General features: G+C 40.0%; 1 protein-coding gene across 10 annotated transcripts in view; it reads right to left on the reverse strand.

Annotated features, from left to right (window-relative positions):
- Positions 1 to 3,931: 3,931 nt before the first annotated feature.
- Positions 3,932 to 22,303, reverse strand: part of PNPLA4 (patatin like phospholipase domain containing 4) — a 134,002-nt gene continuing 115,630 nt past the window's right edge. For 5 of the 10 annotated variants that reach the window (XR_011434989.1, XR_011434992.1, XR_011434983.1 and 2 more), the window contains 3 exons: positions 18,168 to 18,224; positions 5,407 to 5,616; positions 3,932 to 4,966 (listed from right to left, as the gene is read on the reverse strand). The gene's annotated coding sequence lies outside the window, so the exon portion shown is untranslated. Of the gene's footprint in view, positions 4,967 to 5,406; positions 5,617 to 11,356; positions 11,456 to 17,446; positions 17,644 to 18,167; positions 18,225 to 22,303 lie in introns of those variants that run through there. The other 5 variants (XR_011434991.1, XR_011434982.1, XR_011434980.1 and 2 more) reach the window with 3 other exon arrangements.

Genomic DNA, 22,303 nt, shown 5'->3' on the forward strand with positions numbered 1-22,303 from the left:
ACTAAATTTCACAAAATTATACAGATTATTGATTAGGTTCACAGCATGAAATATTCCAGAAAATTCGCCTTCCAGATGGGGAAATTCTTTCAACAGTGAGGTAGACATTGAAATCATCACTTTGCTGACTGTCCATTTATACTGATCGAGAAAGTCTTTCCCCATAACCCAGAGCCCAATGGATTAAAAGGCAGAGGTGAGAATGTAGATCCCACTGGAATTTATGGCACAATCATCAGAGTTAAGGAATGGCCAGCTGCATATACGGTGTCCAAACATTGGCTGGGAGGCTGGGACACATCTCACATCAAAATTGGGTGGGCCAATTAGCTGCAGAAGTACAGAGAGCTTCCAGAAAATACTAGACTCTTCAGGGTTTCTCCAGAAATTTGTTTAATGACTAGACCAGGGTCATAGGGCAACATGAAATGGATAAAGCTGAGCAGGAAGCTTCAAGGACGTCCAACCCAGAGCATAAAAGGTGACTCAGCCAGTGGGTGGATTGTGGGCTCAGGGCACTGAGACACAGGTGACGCCTGACAGAGCACGCTGAGAAGTTTCTGAACGACCAGGTCATAATCCAGGAAAATTACCTCTATCTCAGGGGAATGTAATCGGGAGCCTCTGAGAGGAAGGCCATGTCCTAGGAGAAGAGGTGGACCCTGAGAAGGTTACTAAAAATGGATACAAGCCCAGGGGAACGTGAAGGAACGACCCATGAGAACCAGGCCACCAGGGGTCAGCTGGACTCAGGAGTCAGAAGTCTGGTTCTGAGACCTGGGAGATTAGAGATGGAACCACGTCCAGAATTCAGGGAATTGCTCAATTTATCCTCAAGATGGCGCTTAGCCAACTTCCAGAATTTTGTCTTGGGAGCTGTCCTGTGGTCAAAGTCATCGTATGGACAGCATGAACTGACTGCATTTTGATCACAGTCCAGAGACTTGAAAATCAGTCAGCTAACAACGCTAGCCTACTAATGGTTCCATATTTAATGAAGGGTCTGCTATTACCTTCAGAATATGGAGCCATTGCTTTCTCATCTAATTTCTATGTGTATTTACTTTCTAAGACATACATAGCCTCGGGTAAGCTTCTATTTTTAGTACCATCAAGACTCAAGATAAAGCATCCCTCTGCGCAGGAATATAAAAATAGAGAAATCCATATCAGTGCTGGAATTTTTGTCAGTTAAATTATTAGTATTATTCTCATCTCTCAAATAGGGAAGTCTGGAATTGTAAATAGGCCAGAGTCGCTAAACCACAAAATACATTCCGAATGAAAATAACCTTTAGTATCTTGCCAGAGGAAAGTAACAATAATTAGTATATGAGTATTCGTCAAGTATAGCCTGTAAAGGGTCTCTAGACCAGCCTAATAATAACAGAGCAGAAAATTAGAAATGAAGAGGTTAAAGTGATAACCAACAGAGGAGGAAAACAGTGTAAACTCCATTAGCTTGGAACAAAGCAGATAACTATATGTTGTCCCTAATACACTTACTTGGTAAGCTAACCCTGCATTTTATCTGCTGAAGATTACATTGTGACCAAGCAGCTCCAAGCTTCAAACTAGCAGATGTGGGCTTCAAAGAGGAAAGAAAAATGCTCCAAATCTCCAGCTTTTCCCAGTGGCTAAATAAAATGACGGCTGCTGGCAGCTGATGGGAAGAGTTGAAAGGCAACATAGACAGGACAAATAAAATTAGGTCAGATTCGACATCTGCCTGACCCTTGGCTAAGGTTGGGTGAGGGAATTCCCAAAGGACGAAGCTGGTGATGTAGGGAGACGCAATCCCCAAAGGGGCATCCTCACTCACTCCCAGGGTGGCAGGGCATGCACTCACTGCAGTAGTTTCTCAAGGTCAAGGTAATTTTTCCAAAAAGGCAATATTTTTAAACCTATGTTCATGGGTTCTTCAAGGCAACAATTTTCTTGGGCAATGGAAAACCATGCAAGATTTAAGTTGAACACAGAGGGCAAGAGAGAGCAGTCAAGGTTAGTTCTCTGACCTTGTGACATTCCACTGGGCCAGGGGTTCCCAGTCCTCCTCAGGTCAGGTTGTGGAGTCCTTAGTGTCTTGGCAATTTCTTTATGATGCCTCTAGGGCAAAAGAAAGACCTAGCAGTTTTGGTCCAAACAACTTAAGAAGAATGTATACACTAACATTTTAGTAAACATTCTTAAAAATAATATATATGAAATGGAAAGGAAAAAAGCATATTTTTATTTCATTTTTTTGTGTGTGTGTGCTGAGGAAGTTTCGCCCTGAGCTAATATCTGTTGCTAATCTTTCCTATTTTTGTATGTGAGCTGCCACCACAGCATGGCCAGTGACAGACGAGTGGTGTAGGTCCATGTGCGGGAACTGAACCCAGGCCACTGAAGCAGAGCATGCCACACTCAACCACTAGGCCACTGGGGCTGGCCATATTTCATTCTTTAATGACCGTGACTACTTACTAAAAGGATGTGTATGCCTGTTGGGCACTGCATGACTTCATAACCCTTGGAATCAGATTGCACTCGCCCACCGTCGTGTCTTGTTCCAAGTTGATTTTTCACACAGCAAGCGCCCAGTGCTCAGCTTTGCAAAGCTCTGACACCACTGAAAGGAAGGTAGCATGACTCAATGTTGAAACTCGGAACAACCGCCAGCAAGGAGTTTGCTGGCATCTGACAGAGATCAAGTATTTCTGTGTTTCCCTCAAAAATATAAAATACCTTATGATGCCTCTGTGGGTTATATAGTTTCTGTTGATGTAACTACTTGACTCTGTTGTGGTGTGAAAGTGCTATAAACAATACATGAACCAATGGATGTGGCTGTGTCCCAATAAAACGGTATTTGTAAATATGCCCACATTTTGTTAAAACAGGTGGTAAGTGTGATTAATTTGGTTCACAGGCCATAGTTTGTCAACATTTGTGCAAGCACTTTCTATGCTGTATTGTATTTGACTGTCTTGAAAGTGGACATAGCCATAAATCTTCATTGTTTCATTTAATTCCCATAATAATCCATGTGTTACAATATCTCCGTTCTAGATGAAGGATTTGGTTTCAGAGATGTAACTTGCTGAAGGTCAAATGGTTAGCCGTGCAGTGGGGCTGATACTTGGTTCAAACAGATTCTGGCAAATCAACAAAGCCCCAGCGCTTTCTACACCACCATATTGAAATTGAGTCTGGATCCAGCCTCCCAATAATTTGCTCTTAAACTTTGTCATGAACATTAGCTTCCCTGGGGTACGTTGAATTAATAATTTAAGCAAAGCTATAAATTATTTCCCTATATCCTTCCAGGCACTATCCAGCTACAAAAGGGTCATGGATGGGAAAGATTCTAGAAAAGCGAGGGTCATCTAGATTGTAAGTTTCTGCCTCTCAACAATGACATCTTCCTTCCTTTTTGCTTACCCACGCGGGTTTTTGCACAGTACTGCCCGTGCCCAATACATTTTGCGAACTCTTGTTGAAGGAATGCTCAATGTTATTCGTATTCACATCTTAACATCTCTTCTTTCTCCACAGCACCAACAAGTTTATTGATTCCTTGTCATGTCTAAATTCTTCATTTTTTGAATACCACAAATGCTTCTCCTGGGCCCTTTTACTTCTCTGATCATGGCTTGACATATAGGGATTAAGTAAGCGATTGCTCTTTTATAGACAAAACAATTTTCTACTTCAGAAAATATTCCTTTTCTTTTAGTTTGCTCTCACAATCATTTTTTTTTAATTGCTCAGAATGTTAGAGGCATAGAACTGAAAGAAAATACCAGAGATGGTCAATTCCAAGATAAGAAAGCCAAAAAACCCACACATAAACCCAATTAACATTTTGGTTTTATAACAAAATGATTGGGGAGACTATTGTAATACTTTTTATTTATAACGCTCTTTTCAACTTGGAATATATATAAAATGAATATTGTTATAAGCATAGACCAGATATAATTAGAGAGGTTTCAGTGTTCTGTCTTCAAATGCCTTTATTTGTGTCTACATCCATTAATAGTAACTGTTGAATTCACATCCTTGTCCAGTTCCTTTTATAACTCCTATCTAAGTACGAAAGAATGAATGTAAATGTTCTGTAGCAGTGATACAAACATGTAGAGCTCCCCCCTAAAGAAAACAAGAATAAGAATAAGGAGGAGGAGGAAGAGGAAGAGAAACAATCTCTGTTGAAAACCAAAGAAAACAGGAACAAGGGGATGTAATGGTAAATTAGTGTCCACTTTGATCCAGTCTGATTTCCATCAGATACATTGCCCCCAATTTGTTCAAAATGACTTGATTTCTTCAAAATATTGTGGGCATTGGCCAGTGCCAATGTTCACTGCTAAATTAAAATCTGACCTTGGTCGCGTTTCCACCACACAAGGCTTGCTCAGTTTGGGGTAAGCGCTAAGGGGTGCCGGGCATCTTCAGGCAGCATTGGTCCTCAGCAGTCTCGCTCACAGCACCCTTTGAAGACTGAACTTGTAAGTCAAAAGGCTACTCAGAAATGAAACGCCCTTTGAATTTATCTCCTTTTGTGGGGATAGAAATGCCTACTATAGAGAAATGGACCTTCATGCTGATGCCACCCACCATTATAATAATTTGGATCAAGAGATCTAAAAAAAGATCAACCTTAACTTTACTTCTCTGAGATCATGCTAATAGAACAGGTAAGTATAAATGATAAATCTCAAAATTGGTTTGAGAAGAAATTTATAAATGACAGTGTAGGAGGTAAAATTATTTCATCATTATAAAAGAATATTCATTTACCAGCTTTTCTAGAATATTGAGGGATGGAAAAAAAGAGGAAATATACTTCTCCATCATGCAGACAAGTGAGCAATGTGATAGGTACACTCCTTCTACAGACTTGTACTAAACGTGTAGCACGTCAGCCTCTGCCCACAGACAGACATGGAAGACCCAATTCTCGGCTTCAAGGAGCTCTGTCCTGTTAGGAAATAGACAAGAAAATAAGCAAATATAATACAGCTTGGGAAGAACTATGATAAAGAATTAAACAGGGCTACTGTGAGAGCATGATGGAGGGGCACAGAAGAGGTAGTCTGGAGATTTCTAGGGGAGGGTCCGTTGGACTGAGGCTTGAAAAACCACAATTTAACCAGTAAAGCAGAATTAGAAGAGGTTCACAGAGTAGTAACAACAATTAGAAGAGGTCTTATTTTTAGGGAAGAGAGGGGTTTGGATTCATGAAAATTTCCAAGCATACAGAAAAAATTAGAGCATTGTATATTAAAGCCCCATTATTAAATTATAATCCCCCATGTGTTATTGCTCACAATGCCACTCATCCCAGTATCCATGCTCCTTGCCATATGATTTTGTAGGTTTTTCCACCAGAGGCAAAGTCTATTTCCCCATTCCACTGACCTTGGGCTTGGTCATGTCACTTGTCTTGGCCAATAGGAGAGGCTTGTGACATGTTTGTATGATGAGGTGAGCCTGCTTCAGCTTCTGCCATAGTTGTAAGAAGAAAGTGGCCCAGCTACACGGCCCATCCAAAGACTGTGTGAAATATATAGAGTCATGCAAAGGGAAGTGCAGTCTAGGCCAGCTGGTCACCAGATGACCCACAGACACCTGAGAGAGAAGAAACTATTAGTCTCTTAAGTCACTCAGCATTGGGGAGGTTTGTTACACAGCAAATGCTGACTCATACACTCATGTGTGCATCACCTAGATTTAACCAATATTAGCACTTTTTACATATTGAGTTCTAGGTTTTAATTAATTTTTTGAATTACAGACATCATGACATTTCATTCCAAAAATATCTTTAAAAAATTAAGGGTATCTTGACCAAAATCACGTTACTATTTTCATATCTAATGGTGAAATAGTTTCCGGAATATCATCTGGTACACAGGCCATATTTAAATTCTCCCAATTGTCCTCCAAGTAGAGGGTTTATAGATGGTCTGTTCAAATCAGGATTTATTCAAGGTTGTCTCTTTAGGTCTACATCAGTACCCCCAACCTCACCATTTTTTTTTTTTTTTTTGAGGAAGACTGGCCCTTAGCTAACGTCCATGCTCATCTTCCTCTACTTTATATGTGGGACGTCTACCACAGCTGACTTGCCAAGCGGTGCCATGTCCACACCCGGGATCCAAACTGGCGAACCCCGGGCCACCAAAGTGGAACATGCGCACTTAACCCCTGTGCCCCTGGGCCGGCCCCTTTCTCACCATTTTTTTTAGTGATACTGACTTGGTGAAAAAAAAAAATCAGTTGTTTGCTAGAGTGTTTTGGATTTGTCTGATTGTTTTCTCATGGTATGTTAAGTTGCCCTCTGTCTCCCATATTTCCTGTCACCTGGAAGTAGTTCTAAAGACTTTATAGATTCAGTGTAAACATTTCGGTCATGAACCTTTTCTAAGTATTGTGTGGATTCAGTATATTAAGTGATCCATGGTGTTTGGGTGTCTCCCATGGAGATGCTGAGATTGACCCCTCAGTTAAGATGGTGGGAGCCTGATCGCTCCATGATATGTTTATATTCCCCACACCTGGACACCAGCAGTTTTGCAGGGTGGCATTTTGGCACCATGTGAATATCCAGTTCCCTTTAAACCTTTTTTTAAAAAATGAGCTTTCTTATTTCAGAAAACTTTTAAATTTACAGAAAAGTTACAAAGATATACAGACAGTTCCCACATATGCTACATCCCATTTCCCACATTATTAACAACTTGCATTAGTAGGGCACATTTCTCACAATTAATGCACCACTATCAATAAAGTCCATACACTTTTCAGATTTCCTTAGTGTTTCCCTAATGTCCTTTTTCTGTTCCAGGATCCTGTCCAAACACTACATTAGATTTAGTTGTCATGTCTCCTTAGGCTCCTTTTGGCTGTGACAGTTTTTCAGACTTTCCTTGCTTTTGATGGCCTTGACGCTCTGAGGAGTGCTAGCCAGCTATTTTGTAAAATGTGTGTCAATTTGAATTTGTCTGATGTTTTTCTCTTGTTGAGGCTGGGGTTATGGGTTCGGGAGAGGAAGACCTGTGTGCCACATCACCATACCATGTCAAGGGTGCACACATGACTTACTCGTGTTGAAGTTGACCTTGGTCACTGGCTGGGATGGTGTTTATCAGGTTTCTCTACTGTAAAGTGACTTTTCTTTTTTTTTGAGGAAGATTAGCCCTGAGCTAACATCTGCTACCAATCCTCCTCTTTTTGCTGAGGAAGACTGGCCCTGAGCTAACATCCGTGCCCAACTTCCTCTATTTTATATGTGGGATGCCTACCACAGCATGGCTTGCCAAGTGGTGCCATATCCGCCACCAGGCCAGCCCCAACTTTTTTTTTTAAACTCTTACCCATACTGTACTCTCTGGAAGGAAGTCACACTTAGGGAGTGGGGAGTTATTCTCCACCTCCCTGAGGATAGAGTAAGACAAATTATTTGGAATTCTTCTGCATGGGAGATTTGTCTATTCTTATCTATTTATCAAGCATTTCATTCATACTGCACATGGACTCATGGATATTTATTTAATAATTTCAGTTATAATCCAATACTACTTTATTCAATTTGCCCATTAAATTTTCACATAATGGTTTACCACCCCTTGATCTTTGCTTGATATATATTTTTATTAGGAATTTACAAAATTCTCCTCAGGGGAACTCTTTTTCAAGAAGGTGGGAAGGAATTTTAATTTTTTCTAGCTATGTGAGAGAATTTTTTTCTTCGTCAGGCCTTAACAAATGTATGTGCAATCAGAGACTGCAAAACATACCAGGAAATAGGTAAAGCTCCAGGCAAACCCAATTTCGGGAACACGTGTCCACCTATAAAACACGGGCATTAGAAACAGCAGGTCAAGCCTGCGGTCTGGTAACTGCACCTGTGGTTGCCTTTGCTTTCTAATAGCTTTGTACAAAACTGCATGCTGCAAGATCTGTGCACATTTATACAAAATCAGAATAGCAATTTTCTTATTCTCCCTGTTATTCCCTTTTCTCTCATGGAAAGGAATTGTTTACTAAACATTTGCTTTTCCATCTCCACGTGAATTGCTTTCTTCCCCTCTTAAGTCCCAAACCACTGCCCCCAACATCCTCCTTTGTCTTTAGCTGAAGATAGTACTTAAAATGGTGGCTTCGGCTATTTTGGTGAGTTAGTTCATTTTCCTGGGTTTCTCCCACGTATGCATGTTATTAAATTTGTTCGATTTTCTCCTGTTATTCTATCTCATGCCAGTTTAATTCTTAGACCAGACAGAAGAAGCTAGAGGGTAGAGGAATAGTTTTTCCTCCCCTTCAGTTTCTTACGTCATCTGGAAAACTGACCCTTGTGTTTCCTTAGCAGGTGCTTTGGTTGGTGGGGAGGGGAGGTTTAACCAATAATTGAGCTCCAGGGAGCACCGGCTTGTTATAGCAGTGCAGCAGGAGAGACCTGAATCCCCAGACAATATGATAATGCAGACAACTTTTTGGAATTTGGGATCCTTTAAGAACAGGAATCAGTAAAACCTTCTTCCCTGGTGATGTTGAGACAATAGATTAACGTCACAGCTGACTAACTACCCTTGGTGGAGTAGAAGGTAAAGGAGAAAGGGCCACATTGACTAGCCCTTGCTTATCTACTTCCACTTACATGTCATACATTATTTCTGCTATAAAAATATAGTAAAATGTGGATTTCCAATTAAAAGAAAAAAAAGGCAGACTCAATAAAAGTTAATCTGTTTCTCAGTTCCTGATGGATTAGATAGGGAATGGAATAGGTTTAATTTTTGAACGAAATAATCTGCCCTGTTTACTTTTCCAGGTCATCGATTCCATCCTAAGAGTGCCTTGGGTTTGTATGGTAACAGAGTATTCCATTTAATGGAAATAGGCAGAATTGGGCACACAAAACTATCTCATTTAATATTTCCATTGCTCCTTTCCTTTTCCCCAAATTTCTGCCCATCACCCATTCCAGTTGACCATTTACCTGCATTATTTATTGGGGTACAAAGGGAATGTGCCCTTGGTTCTTGTGAACTTTCTTCCTACTGTGGTTTTCACAGGACAATGAAGTCCACCTACGTACATTGATTGTAAAGACGCAGTTTTGGCTGCAGTGTAGGTTAAGTTATCTCCTCTCAATTGCTGCCTTATTCATCTGGAAACACTTCATCAAACTGGAAACTGTTCTGGTGGTTGAAAACCCAGGTACTTTAGAAACTCTGTATTTATCACCAGTGGATCTTTGAACTCAAAGAAGTCATCTGACCTCTTTGCCTACATTGCCCATCCTACCACCAGTACCTCGGCCTCACAGGTTGTGAGAAGACTGTTCATTCCAGGTACATCTGTGCATCTTCTCAGACACTCTCCTCCACTGCCTCTCAATATTAGAGTGTCAGAGATGATAATCCACATAGTAAATATATATTTGAAAATGTGAGCCACCATTTTATGGCAGTTGAGCTAATGAAACAGTTGTTCAATTAATATGATTTAATATCAGTAGAACTCTGGGTGGATGTCTTTTTCAGAAATGCGGGAGAAAATCCAGTTTGTAACTTACATATTCATTAACAGACTGATCACCCCAATGCAAAATCACAATTAGTTTGATTCAATGCCTAAAATAAAATTTTTGTATGGTATATTAAAAATAATTGGGCTGCAAGATGTTGAGGGGGCCGGCCTGGTGGCACAGCGGTTAAGTGCACACGTTCTGCTTCGGCAGCCCAGGGTTCACCAGTTCAGATCCCTAGTGCGGACATGGCACTGCTTGGCAAGCCATGCTGTGGTAGGCGTCCCACATATAAAGTAGAGGAAGATGGGCACAGATGTTAGCTCAGGGCCAGTCTTCCTCAGCAAAAAAAAGGAGGATTGGCAGCAGATGTTAGCTCAGGGCTAATCTTCCTCAAATAAAAAGAGGAAAGATGTTGAAATCACTTCCCAGCATTATTTTAACACACCATTGTTTTCATTAGAAAAATTTAAAAATGTAAAATCCATAATAACTCTAACTGGACATTATGTAATGCTCTTCACTATATATAATATTACTGTGGGAGACTGGAGATGGGTGAGAAATGAGAAGGAAGATGAGTATAAAGTAATTTTCTGAGGACCTGTCTTCAAAGAATACACTGGTGGCTAAGGAGAGATAATGGAATATTTCCCTTTAGACAAGCAAATAGTTTTCCAGTTAGGAGCAAAATATCCTTTCACTGCTCATTTTCAGTGAAAATTTGTTAATTCTAATTTGCTAATGTAGATACTTGATAGTGTCCCTGACAAACCTGGGGGTTTCACCTAGGTTTCAACAGAGCTTCAGTAGACCTTGAGTCTGAATCCACATTTACAATAATCAGCAGTTTTCCAAAGTAATCTACAGGGGAGTTTTTAGAATAGTATGAAACTTCAGTTTGAATAATTGGACAAAATGACCTTCATAAAAAATAGATGAATCAAGAACAATATTACTGAGCGAGAGAGTTCATGTTTGTTACTTTTTCATAGAAATTCTCAATACTATAATACACAGGAGTTCTCTCACTTGTAGAATGTACTCAGGGAATTATTTATTTAATCTCCACTCAATTCATGCCCTAAATCCATCCTGACTTTACATAATCTATATGCACATATGGCATAATGTGATATGGGTGGGTAATATAGACAGTAAAGGAAAGTTTTACCGTCTTGAAACTATATTCTAGGCTCCAACACATTTTTCTTTTAATCAGAATTATTTGATTTACTAAGTATATGCACCATAGAATTTACTCTATGAACATAAAAATCTTCGGTTAAATCATCTACTGTTTGCTGAGTGGATCATCACAAAAGTGAGGAAGCCAAATTCCCAGCAATACCATCAATATTTTTCTTTGGCGACTGGCTTATTTCACTGAGCATAACATCCTCAAGGTTCATCCATGCTGTAGCAGGAGTCAGAATTTCCTTCCTTCTTGAGGCTGAATAATATTCTCTGAGGCTCTCTCCTAATTTTTAACCGAAGAGGCACATGCTGGGATCAGTATTTTGTAACAGAGGTGTTTCCTCAGGACTCCACCTGGTGGAAGGTTTTCTTTACTCAGCACCCTCGATTGAACACACCTCCAGTCCACGCCATGGCATTCCTTTGCACGTCACTTCTCTCTATTCTCCCAGCTTTTGTCTAAATCAACTTCTATAACCTAACATTTTCTTCCAGTTTCTTGACCATTTTACTTGATCACTTTTGGCTTGCCATGAACCCTGGGTAACTAAATTCCTGGTTCCTTTTATTCGCTCCTGGTTCCCATATCTATGATTTGCAGAAATCCTGGACTTCTGCACACACAGCTTTGTTACTCACTTTTGTTCCACCATGGAAATCACATCTAGTAGAGAATATTGCACCATGATTTTTCCCCTTGCTGTCTTCATGTGAGTCCAGCACCGTGCCACATAGATCCTGAAGCAGGATTGCACATTTGGAGGATAACAGGTTGAGAGGTACAAACATAATCTCTGTTAGAATTAACTCCCAGAAACTTCATTCCCAACACACTGCATCCACTCCATTGATGTTTTTATGCACACTTTTTATCCTTCCCTATGGTGACTAAACAAGTGGATTCCAAGAAACTTTTGGTACATTCCTCTAAACTTCTGGTATATTTTACATGTATGTACAATGTTATCTCTCACCGAGGAAATAAACAGTCTGATAAGAACATAGAATGGTGGCAGAAACAATTTTAGATCTGTTCTGCACACTCTTAATTTTCTCACAAGAGAATGAAGAGACCAGAGGACTGAAACAACTAGCCAAGCTAACCAAGATCCTGTGATTCCCAATGTAAATCCTGTGTTCGTGCTCCAACGACGATTTCCACGGTGGCTGTTTCCAGGCACGTGTGTGTTGCAATATAACAAGTCTATTGAGTAAGTGGCTCGCTTGGTATGTGTGACAGTGGTGCCTTATTTAAAGAAGGACAATCCAAACACAAAAACTCACTAAAAAGGAATTCCATTCTTTATGTCTCTCCGAGAATATTAAAAAGAATCCAATTCATGGTCTTTAGGAACACTTTTATTTCCTCAGTTCTGCCCCATTCCATATTCTGGACCCTCTGTTTCACCAACCTTCTCCCCAAACCATTCCTTCTTTCTCCTATAACACTTAAATGCTACTCTCTTCTCCCAGTTTGAAAATCTACTGATGCACAAGAGATGAACACATCTCTGTATCTTTTTAGTGGAATCCTAATGGACCATTTTTGGCCTAGTTTTACTTGTGTTAGATCCCCGTGCTTGAAGTTGGAGCTTAAAATCTGCTTCCCTGAAATCTGCCCCTGCTCTTCTATTGCAAATTGTCATGGAAAAGATGAGAAGAGATGAGCTACATTAAGCAAACGAATAGCTCTCTAAACAATTAGCCTAAAGGGTGTCTTTGAATGGACCAACACACCAGTAGGGGAAGTCTTGATATCAGGGTCTCTAGTCCTGACATAATTAGCAATTTTTCAAATGAAAGGACATGAGGCATGATCAAGAGCTTTCACATGATCTGAGACTTAGAGGGATCACAAATATCCTAGTGAATTGAATCAGGATTGAAATAGCTTCCTACCAGCTGGAATCACTACCAAGTCATAAGGTCCACTAGAAAAGAGTCAAAGACATATTCAAAACAAGTACAAGATGGCCTGAAAGCCAGGAAGGAAACTTTGCAGTCCAATGAGAAGTGCCTTTCAACCACAGGGGCCCCAGAGAGAGAACACCAGAGACCCAGCGGTGATGCTAGGCAAAGGTTGTCCCAGAGCTGCAGAGAGGAGAGGAAGCAGGTCTGGAAGGCACTGAGCTTGAACAAATATAGAAGCAGTGCCAAGTCAAGTTCACCTCAGCAAAGAAGGTTATGCCTTTGTTTAGAGGCAAAACAAAGGCACCCGGGGCTAGACGCTCGCAAACGTCGCCGACCAAAATACATTTTAGCTCAGTGTCAGTTGGAGTTAGGATCAGAAACAGGAACTACGTTACTCTGTAAACATTTTTTTATTTCTAGTTCTCTGTGGAGTGTTTCATGTTTACCCTTAGTTGTCTGATAAAAGCTCTGTTTGGACATTTCCAATCTTTTCTCTCTCATCCACTCGTCAAAATCCAAAAAATATTGACAGATGAACTATGAATCTACTCTTCCAAGATAAGTGTTGATGGTGTCCACACCTTTGCTCAGGTGACCCAAGGAGAATTTTAAAAGAAATTAGATTGTGGATCTGTAGCACAGCATAAGAAAAAACAAAACAAAAAACAAAAAAACCTCTCGAGTATCTTATTATTTAGTAAGTTAAAGATACAAAGTGACTACAAATATAGCTAGGATAGGATCTTAGGCTTCATTCCTAGAGAATAGTGTCTGGAATGAAGGAGGTGATGGCCAGGTTGCAGTCTGTGCAGGCTGCAACACACCTGTGGGGCTGGAGTCAATCACTTGGCCAAGGGCCGAGACACACTTGAAGGTATTGAAGAGACATTGACTCCGTGGGATACTGGAGTAGCTAACCATGGTGATACTGAAAGATCTTATACGACCTGATGAGGTGGAAAAGCTCTTTCCTACTAGGCTTTGAGGTAAGAAAGCAGCCTCTTAGAGGGAAGAAGGATGTGTTGAGGGTCCCCAAGACCACCTCTTGCTTCAGAGATTCACTAGAAGAACTCACAAGACTCAGAAGTAGTTATACTCATGGTTACGGTTTGTGCAAAGCAAAATCAGTAGAGGAAAAGATGCATGGGGCCAAGTCCAGAGGAAACTAGGCACAAGCTTCCACAAGCCCCTCTAGGGGTCTGGGCTTTAGAAATTGTGTTCCCATGTGCCTATGTGACAGACCCTTGATAAAAATGCCTCGGGTCAGTCACATAAGCACATGGGAACACAATTTCTAAAGCCCAGAACCCTAGAGGGAGATCAGATGTTCACCATAAATCACACCACTTACACTATCTAGACGATCTTGTAAGTATCAAGATCCCAAGCATGAAAAGCTCTCTTATCAGTTGGAACTCCCCAAGAGCTTAATTCACAGGAGCCAGCCAAGGGCCAGCCACCAAAATGGGCATTTCTTGGGAATGTGCAAGGTTTGAACAACCAGGCCTGCTGAGTTAACTCTTTTCCTGCACAGGGGGTCAGGTTAGTGAGTCCACTGCAGGGTTTTCATGTATAAAAACCAGTTCCCCTTGACTGAAGCCTCCTTTTGTCTGGCTCATTGTGGAACAGTCAGGGGGAATGCAGTGAGAGTCACTTGGAGTTAAAATCCTTGCTCTGTCCCTTTGAAGTCTGTTAATTTAAACAAATTATGCAATCTTAATTTGAGCAAACTGCTCAACCTAATATACTTTGGCGAACCTTAAAAAGAAATAACTAGCCTTGTTTATAAAGTGTGCCTAATAAATCAACGGCATAGGGTAGATGCTGTAGGAACATGCATTTCCTTCTCCCCTGTGTTGAGGAAGATGGGAGTTCAAATGACCGATTATGGTTAGGCCTCGTTCTTCTATTTCTGCGGCCTTCTCAAACTTTATGTACACACGAATCAACTGGGGATGTTTACAGCATGCACAGTAGGACTCACTGGCTTTGGAGATGGACCTGTTCAAAGAGCTACCTGGCTTCCCAGTTAAAAGTGCAGACTCTGGGCCCCACCCCACTGTGTTTCAGTCTGAGAAGCTGCTCAGGAATTTGCTCTTTTGTTGTTTTTAAAGGAGAACTCTGTGTCATCTGATTTAGGTAGTGGAGACACCAGGATTTCTATATGAAGGAGCTTAGGAATGTCAACGTGACAGAAGTGAGGACGTGGAGGTTGTTTAGAAACTGAGTTTGTGCAAGAAGCACCTCATTTTTGATGGCCAAGAGTGTGTATTTGTTTGTGTGACGTTGAGGGAGTTGACGGAGGTTTTGGGGTCTCTAAAACCCTTCCAAGCCACTCTTCGGTGCAGCCTCTGGAGGGACACAATTCGTGAACCACACACAAAGAAGAAGCAAGGCCCCTAATCAAGTTCTTTAACTTCCGAAAGCCTGGTTTGTCTCATCAGGTGCAAGGAGAACACCAACGCTTACCTTACATGGGGTTTCGTACCACAGAGCTCAGAGGACACACCCAGGACATTGTTTGTCCTTTTGATTGGTTCTCTCCTACCTGAATTGAGTAGGGACTTTCTCAGTACTGAGTTTCTTCTCTTTACCTGCTTCAAAATTAGCCAGGGAGGGTTTAACAGTGAACCTGAGGAGAGAATGGGAGCTCTGGCCTTATGATTACAATGGACCTTCTCCTAGCAGCTCATACAATGTAGCCACCGGAATGGATTAAAAGGAGACTGCTCCAGGGCCATGTCAACCTGGGGTGGAAAATTCTTGTTTAGATTTCTAGTTACAGGGCCCCCTGCATCTCCACATTAAGAGGGGCACTTTGGCCCTGGATCCTGAAATGGAAGGGATCTTGAAGGTCCCAATCCCAGTCCTTTGCTTGTACAGTCGAGGAGACTGAGATAAGGAAAGCTTTGATGGTGGTCTTGGTGACAGTATTAGGACTTCAAACTCTACCCCTTATCTTCCAGACAATTGTTTTGGTCACTGCACTATCTGTTCCCCTACAGATAGAAACAAATTAGCTTCTTCCAAAACAGGATACCTTGTGGGAAATGGACCTGAGGCTCAATAATACGTATTTGTATTGACTTAAGGCATAGCAGAGCTGCTGAAAGGGTCGATGCTAGCTTTCTTCCCTGGACATATTAATAATTTAGGCAATGGGGAAAACAGGATGCCTTCTGGAATTGATATTAGTTGTAAAGTGTCACATATTGGCAAGGAAAGTGAGACTAAGCCAGGAGACCAAAATGTTAGATTGTGACATTTAAATAATGCTAGATACATCTTAGATGGGCAAATATGCAAGGTGTGCAATATAATGAGATACCTGTATCATTGATTTATGGTGGTTATGATTTTTTTAAACTTTTTATTGAGATTATGATAGTTTACACCCTTGTGAAGGTTCAGTTGTACATTATTTGTGAGTCATGTTGTAGGTGCACCACTTCACCCTTTGTGGCCACTCCCCACCCCACCCCCCCCTTTCCCCTGGTAACCACTAATCTGTTCTCTTTGTCTACATATTTAACTTCCGCATATGAGTGGAGTTATACAGAGATGGTCTTTCTCTAGTGGTTATGATTTTTTAATTGTTTTAAAAAATGATACCAAAACTCTATCCAAATGAACATTTCCCTTCAAAGTAGTCAGCTTGTAAGGCCACATACTTATTCCAGTGAGGTTGATGCTACTTAAAATGTTTTTAAAAATGCCTCCTTTAGAACCTAAGGCATTTTCTTCAAATATTCTTATTAAGAGTAGATTGTCCCATGGGGTCTAGGTTGATGTTTAGGATGATGCAAAAAAATGTTTATTCAGAAAAAAAATGTGTGCTTCTATAAATGACGTGGAAGGTTGAGAAAATCATTTGGAGTCCAAAGCAAAAAGGAGCGGATGACCCCAAATATGGCTGATGTCTTCTAAATCGACCCATGTGTTCTGAAGGTACAGTGAGATAATAAATGTGAAGGGAGGACTCGCCCTGCAGATGTGTCATTGTCTGTGATGGGATCTATCCAGAGGACTTTACCTTAGTTTGAATGCAAAACAGTCCTAAAGGTGAACATGTTCTGGGCTGCATTAGCCAGCATTCTCCATGAAATGATGTCCCTATTTTCTGTCTCAGTCAAAGTTACTTCATTCCAGTGACTTGCTCTATTTTTATGTATATATAAACTCAGGTAAGAGCTGAGTCATTCCACTCTTGTTGTGATGATCAAATATGGAAAGCAGTGCTAGATGAGTTGAGCCAACATGAAGACAGGCAAAGGATATCTGATGATCTGTCTATTACACATAGCACTCTCCCTTATATTTGATGCAAAGAAGGGGAAAGGGAGAGACTTTAGACCCCAAGACAAGTCAGAGAGACAGACAGAGGCTTCCTGGGATTTCTCTGACTCAGGCTGATGAACTGAGTCTCTGGTCTTCTACAATTGGCCCAATGCAAGAAACTACAGGGATGGGGAAGGGATGCATAGCAGCAGCTGTACCTTCAGAATAAGCCCAGAGGAGAGAATTTTTGAAGCATCTGCTCTTTTCTGTATTCGAAAAATTCAACCTTTTGGTGCCTTTGGTGCTGCAAAGCGTGTCTGTCCCAAGGACTGGGGGGCTTCATCATTTTCCAGGAAGCAGTTGGCTTCAGCCCCATCGAGAGACTCTGGGTCAAGGCCAGGTTTAAAGAAAGCTTACTTTTGTGGTCTTCATGCAGAAGAGAAAGAAAGGAGAAAGCTGAGCAAGTGTTGAGAGCTCACAGGCAAAACTCCTATTTCCCACACCAGCTTTCTTCAAGTTGACTATGGCGTGATGACTCACATCCGGGGCTTCTATCTGAATAAGTTCACAGTATTTCATCTTTTATTTCCAATCGCTCTTATCTTTGTTCAGTGTTCTCCATCTTCACCATCATATATTTCTTTTCTCTCCAGGTCTGTTTGCTTTCTGCTGTAATATTTCATTGGCAATCCTACATTCTTTTAATTATTTCAACAGGCTTGTCCAATATAACATTCCTACAAAAAAATCACTATTTACCAGTCACTTTAATATGGCAATTAAGAAGCATGATTTCCTGTGATACTAGAAGGTGAACACACATTTTGGAGATAATAGATTCAGGTGAAAATCATGTCGAGTGAAATTAATTAATTATGCAATTAATATCTGTACATGGTTTGTATGTCTATCAGTCTACTACCAATCTCTCAAACAGCTAGCCAGGCATGAATACTAACAGACTTGCCTTATTTAAAATAGTAATGCCTAATCATTGTTTTATTTTAAATTTCATTTGTACCTTTGGATTACAAACCCAACTGTTAACTCAGAAAGTTAATGTTTACAAAGCAACATAGCTCTATTATTTCATCAAAGGTCACTCAATAAAATTTAATAGAGGTTTGGTGCCAGAAAATCTCTTTACACAAAACATAGCTCTTGCAATTTATGATGTGAAAACAAAACCAATTAACTGTTTTAATCTCTGGAAACGTCTTACGTTATTTTTATGCAATATTCCATAGCTAAAAATCTTTACCTTTTTTCTGTTCAGTTTGTGTGTGCTCTTTAAGTATTAAATGGAAAAAACAGATTCCTAGGAGAGAAAGAAATATATAAAAGGATATGTGAATATTTAATAATAAAAGTAGAAAATACATTACAAAATAAAGTAAGAAATTTTATTCTTTCCTTGAGTGTCCTTTTTCTTTTAAAATATTTTTTGTAAATTATTTTTCCTGGTTCCCTGAACTGCTTAAATTTTCTCTAATGTCTTTGCAATGATATTGCTCTGCAGATACCTGAATTATGTCAGATCTACACATCACATGAGTATGTAGCCATAGCAACAGACAGGCCAGGTAATGGTTCTGATTTTATATAGATTCACGAGCCCTTAAAATTAGGCCCTTTCCGTTATAAGAAAAAAAGACAAACATCTCTACCTTTAAGAATTAGGTATACGGAATATTTTTACCCATTACAATCATATATACAAATGATTGCTTCAAAATTTATATGAGTAATTAAGATGTAGTGAATAAAATATAGAGTCTATTTTGAAAATGTGAGAACTGTAAATTGTACATTGAAATAGAAAAATCCATAAACCTCACTACTTCACCTAAGTGGAAAGAATAGTCTAAATTATATCACAATTTGAAAGTATATACATGTTTACTACTTTAAGAACTTCCACAATATATGAAGGAGAGCTTTGCTTTGCAAAGATAACATTTTGCTAGGTGATGTCTAAATCTTTATGAATTCTCAATTAATGAGTGCAGCTTAATCTGGTATTTACAGAAGGGGCTTTTAATCAGGTGTGGAACGTGGATTAACAGCTGATTTTCCTCTACCTACACCATGCTTTCTGACATTCAGGAAACTCTCCAGTATGACAGATGCAAATTAGAAGGAGCTGATGTAAACTTTTGAGGCCATATATTATGGTGCACATTTTCCAAGGTAATAGTTAAAAATTTTAGCATCAATAAACTCTTTTCTTGCTGTGACCAACTCATTTTCCTCCTTCAAAATTGTCAACTAATCTTCATAATAAATGACATTTAATTTTGAAATCCTCCACCAGTTCATTCCAGTCTAAATTATTTTCATCACACCTTCCTTTTGACCCATCCATTACTTTTAAGAATCAGTATTCATGGAGGAACCCTAAATGCTTATTACTAAGTGAAAGAGGCCAATCTGAGAAGGCTACATACTGTATGATTCCAACCATAAGACATTCAACAAAGGCAAAACTATGGAGACAGTAAAAAGATCAATAGTTGCCAGGGATGGGGTCGGGGATGAATAGGTGGAGCAGAGAGGATTTTGGGGGTGGCAAAGATACTCTGTATGATACTGTAACGGTGGACATATGTCATTATACGTTTGTCTAAACCCATAGAATGCATAACTCCAAGAGGGAAGCCTAATGTAAACTATGGACTTTGAGTGATGATGATGTGTCCATGTAGGTTCAACGTTGGTAACAAATATACTGTTCTGGTGAGTGATGTTGCTAATGGGGAGGCTGTGCATGTGTAGGGGTGAGGAGTATATGGGAAAGCTCTACACCTTCTCCTCAATTTTGTTGTAGACCTAAAACTGCTCTAAAAAATTGTCTTAAAAAAATTTCAGTTCCCCTTCCTTCCTCACTGTTCTGTATATTCCAAGGACACTTCTCAGTTTCTGTGCCCCTAGGACTCCTCAAAGCAAATGGACAAGAGAGTCTGTCAAACCTCTCAGCAGATAGTCCACCCTGCTTCTTCCCTTTCTCCTTCTCTATCTATCACTTACAATGTGAAGCCTGCTAAGGATGATGTCACACATCGGTTGCAGCTCTTATGTGGGAAGATCTAAGTTCTGTGCATTTCTTCCCTTTCAGCCCTTTCTGTAAAGTCTCTACACAGTGTTGCCCCACTGTATTCTTGCCTCTTGGATATGGTAATAGTGACTGTGTCACTAGCTGAGTGTGTTCCATGGACCAGCCATTTCACAAGGTCTTTGAAAATATATTTCATCTGCATGTCACAAATATGCTGCAAGGGCAGTATTTCCATCTTCCCCATTTTAAAGATGATGGAGCTGAGGACTGTTGATGTTCAGTGGCCAGACACAGTCCCTCAGCAGGAATTTTAGAACTTTATTCTACATAATGTCCTAGGGTCCTTCCAGCTCTGAAGTTTGATATCTAAATTTGTCATAGAAGTAAAGTAAAATGAATCTCAGTGAAAGAATAGGGGAAGGGTATTTCCTGGGTCAAGAAAGACCTGTCCCTGAGTTCCTAGCTGACCTTACAGAGGGAAGGATCCAGGACTTTCTATCAAGGAAGTGAGGAATGCCTGAAGAAAGGCCTTGAATTCACTCCTAGATTTCTGCCTCACGAGCTTGTGTTGGGGTCTAAGTTCTACCATTGAAGAGGAATCCAGTGGCATTAAACAGCCTTTTCCCAACGGATCAGTCACAGAGTCTCGTTTTCACAGGATGCTAATTTTGATGCTTTGAAAAATAATTGTTTAATGAGCAAATAAATTTGGGAGTCTTGGATTAAACAAATTTAAAAGGGCTTTATTTTTTCTGTAGTTGTTTTGTTTGTATGATTTTAAAGCATGACTTCCTAGAGCATTTGTCATACTCAGTTCCATCTTTGAGAGGGTGACATAATATGTGTCAATTCACAAATTTGTTGGACTGCAGAACCCTGCTTTTCTGGACTCACTCAATACCTCTTAATACATTTCAAGAGAGTTTTCTTCTAAGGAACTGCTGTGGTAAGACATTATTTTTTCTTTTTGAATGCCCTAGTATACGCGTAAATACCCCTGAAATGCTGATAGAATGAGCCAATGGCCAGCTCTTAGACCAGAATTGTTTGCGGCACAGTGAAACCAGCAGGGGAATTTAAAGAAGATTCTTGCCAGATTCTGATTTAATTGGTCTGGAGAGACACTAGAATTTCTGAAAGCTGCCGGATTATTCTGGTGCGCAGCCAGGGCTGAGAACCAAGGGCTTAGGACTTAGTACCAAATCAGGTTATCTGATTGCCTTGAAATAGTGCTTCCGCTTCGTGGGTAGGTTTTGGGGAGGTGAGACTGAGGTAAAAGGAAATAGCGATGGGTAAATGGGTGAAGCGTATGTCCAGAGCCTGGAGAAGCAGCCATTAGGGAAAAGTTAAAACCCTACGTGGGCTTTAGGAGGACCTGAGGCTTCTAAGATTGGTGTGAGCAGTAATGTAAGAGAGAAACTTAAAAAAAAGATAGAATACACTTTTCTCCTGCATTTTATGCTTTTGCTTTCTGCCAGTTCTGGCTACTTGGGGACATGGAGTGAGGCGGATATTTACCTTTCAGTGCGAAGAGCTGGAGAGCAGAGTGATGGATTCTTTTTTTGTGTGCTTTATATTGTGCCTATCACTTGTCAGTATCAATAAACATTCATCAAGGTAAACACGGACTCCTAATTTTTAAATTCTAAATTACCACTTGACATAAACCCCATTCATCAAGAATCAGCAGTGTGCTAGTCACGGTAATTGTTGAACCAATTCCAAATTATAGATTTTACTCCTATGAAATTGCCTATCTCTAGTGGTGTGTGCAAGCTACAAATAATACGCTCTCTCTCTGCGTGTGCACAGTTACATTCATTAAAATGCATTCAATTTCTCTTTAATTCGTAAACTGAAGCAAGCAGTCAATAAGTTTTCCTGGAACCTGTTTATTCACTTGCCTTTGTAGCTAGTATGCAATGCCATCTCTCTACAGGAAATGGATATTTCTTCTCCACTCTTAAATAATTAACCAGTGTGATTTTCCACCCTCTTCTAATTGCCTCAGCACATTCCAATTGTGAGCATCCATTTTGTTTTCTATTATTTCACTTCCATCCTCTATTTCTTCATACGATGAAAATCCCATGTGCAAGTACATTTCAAAAGTATATGGTAAGATTTATTTTAAAACCCTGTCTACTTTCAGAGAAAAAGCTTCAGACTATAAATATATTTGAGGGAGAAAATGTAAAACCTATTTTTTTCTTTTGGCTTGTATGCTTCAAATCTAAAAGTCATTCATTTTTAATTTTCATCCTGAAAGCATTTTCTTTTCCACCTATACAATGCTCAAGCATATCAGGGAAGTTTAAGCAATAAGGACAGAAAGTTTTTTG

Source organism: Equus caballus, chromosome X (assembly GCF_041296265.1).
Source record: "Equus caballus isolate H_3958 breed thoroughbred chromosome X, TB-T2T, whole genome shotgun sequence".
In the NCBI taxonomy this organism is placed as follows: domain Eukaryota; kingdom Metazoa; phylum Chordata; class Mammalia; order Perissodactyla; family Equidae; genus Equus; species Equus caballus.